The following is a 2,533-nucleotide window of genomic DNA, read 5'->3' as shown; positions in this document are numbered from 1 at the left end:
CAGCAGCAGCAGTGCCGCGAGGCTCCTCTGCCCGTGCCGTCCACGTGCACGCGGCCCTCCTGAGCAGCAGGCAGTGGAGAGCCGTGCACTCCGCGTCACCTGGTTCAACCTGCTGCCATATTACAGAGAGAAGCTGAGGGCCAGGGCAGACTCCGGGGCGGCAGGGCCTCCCGTCTCCTCGCCTTGCTCACAGGTGGGCCGAGAACCCCCAGGGCCCTTGGCTGGCGCCTTTTCTCCAGCCGGCGTGCTGCTCCTGGGACGGGGTGACCTTGGGGGTCCTGAGCAGGTGCGCTCACGGGGCAGTTACTTGGGTCCATCACTGCATCAGGTGCCCTGGACCTGCGGCTTCTCCCCTGTCCCCAGGGGTCAGAGCGGGACTTCCCTCCGGCCGCTGTGCAGGGGCAAGGGGACGAGCCTGCCGAGGGCCTGGACACTAAGCCCTCGACTGTGCACTTGAGCCCACTAGGCTGCCAGGAACACTTGGGCACAGAAAGGGGTGAGCACCCCCGGGCTGTCCAGGCCTGCCCGAGGACTCATGTCCCCTGGGGAGACCCGGGGGCGACGGAGCCTGGAGAGGAGACCAGGGGCCCCCGATCCCGGGAAGGAGCCCGTCCATCCGCAGGGCAGGCAGAGCAAGGCCGCACAGCGGTGGGCCGCCGGTGGGCTGTGGTGGGCAGTGCCTTTCTGCTGGAGGCCGGCCCAGGCCTGCCTGCACCCCTCCCCTCCTGCCTGTCCCCTGAGGCCCCTCCCATCTTGCCCTCTGCTCCCTATGAAGGGGAGGGCCCCCTCCCCTTTTCTTTCTGTCAGAAAGGCTGTGAGCTCGGCCCCGCGGGCATTTTCCACAAGGATGCTGCTGCCAGCACCCCAGCCTGGGTACTGGGGCCAGAGCTCCAGGAGGCTCGCAGGATAGAAACCGAATCTTCAAGTATTTATATCCTTTGGCTTCGTGGCCCCTTTTGGGCCGTGCGCTGTCCCGGTGGCTCCTGCGGGGGCTCGTCTCTGGGTAGGGCTTCCCCTGGGGAAACAGGTGCTGCGTTTTCCAGGAGACCATGTCCCTCTCTCCAGCCCCACGCTGGGCACATGCTCACAGGCACTGCTTGTGTTTCCAGGACAGTCTCTTTGGGGTTTCAGTTTCAGGGGTTAAAGGGATGACTTTGGGGCCAAGGCGACGATTAGGCATTAAGTGCCACTGGCTAGTGCAGGGAAGGGGGGCCTGGAGACTGCTCTCTGCCCTGAAGGAGGGTGAGTGGCAGACAATCAAATCTACATCCGCATTCACGGGCTGGCGGTCACAGGTGCCCCCCGCCCCCCCGCTCAGTGGCTCAGCCTGATCCCAGTGGGTTTCAGCTCCCTTCCCAGCCCAGAGAGGGTCACAGGGCCCATGGCCAAGGCAGCCCCAGGGACCCTCTCATGCCGTCTGGTGAGGCTGTGAGGCCGCCATCCAACATGGTCCCTGCAGAAGGGGGTGGAGCAAAGGAGGACGCGTGGGAGCGGAGGGGCAGGCGGGCAGAGCCACATGCCCTCTGGTCACATTCCTTCCCCCAGAGTGACTCCCAGGTCCAGCTCCACGCAAGGCTGGCTGGGAGACGTGGTTGTCCCGTGCGTCCAGAGGAAGCTGTCTGACCTTGGAGAAGGCGGTGCTGTTTCTCCACCCGCCAGGGAGGAGGGGGAGGCAGGCGTGAAGATGCTGCCCCTGTCCTTCGGTCTGGGAGTCTCCCCTCCCCCATGCCAGGCAGCCCCTCCCCTGCCCCTGGGCTGCTGGATGTGGGGCTCCCACCCCCTGAGCATATGTCCCGGGCAGGGACACCGCTGGCCAGTCTCCAGGGCCCGGTGAAGCTGATAGGGCAGAAAGCGGCGGGGGGGGGGGGGGGGGGGCGGGGGTGAGGGCAGAACCTTTCTCATGGAATGTTCTGGTTCTGATTGTGCGTGTGTGTGTATGTGCATGACTCCTGAGAAGATGGGACATTTCTATAGGATCGTGTGACAATGACAGGCCTACTCTACCTGCATATGACTCAGAAAAGTGTCTTCTATGCAAACATACATATTCCGCGTTATCTAACATGTGTGCGTATGGGGATGGGTGGGTGTACAATATACACATTTATGGGTCTGGTGCACTTATAATAAGAGCAAAGAGCATGGGACCACCTTTGTGTGGAGATGAACTATCTGACCTCAGTGCCACCTGGGTGTGTGTACATCTCAGACGTGTATCAGAGAAACACATGCAAAGGCTGCTCGATTGCACCATGTGTGAGTGCATGCTGACCCCCGTGCACACACACAACGGGCCACATGTGTGCACACACATGCGCACACCCTGCTGGGGAGGGAGGCCCCCTGCTCTCTGATCCACGCCGTGAGGCTGACCCTGGGCCGGCAGCGTTTTGCAGCATCCGGTGGTGTTTTCTCTTGACACTCGGCAGAGGCAGCATCCATAGGTGGGTGCAGCACTGTGTCTGTGGATCCTCCACACCCCTGTGCATGCATATCCGTGCACGGACCTGGGCCCCCCCCCCCCCCCCCCCCC

The 2,533-nt window shown here is 63.2% G+C and overlaps 1 protein-coding gene across 1 annotated transcript in view; it reads left to right on the top strand.

Annotated features, from left to right (window-relative positions):
- Positions 1-2,533, top strand: part of TAFA5 (TAFA chemokine like family member 5) — a 205,701-nt gene that overhangs the window by 40,252 nt on the left and 162,916 nt on the right. The window lies entirely within an intron of this gene.

This window comes from Lipotes vexillifer, unplaced genomic scaffold, assembly GCF_000442215.2.
Source record: "Lipotes vexillifer unplaced genomic scaffold, Lipotes_vexillifer_v1.1 scaffold382, whole genome shotgun sequence".
NCBI lineage: Eukaryota > Metazoa > Chordata > Mammalia > Artiodactyla > Lipotidae > Lipotes > Lipotes vexillifer.
This window is presented reverse-complemented; position numbering and strand designations above follow the sequence as displayed.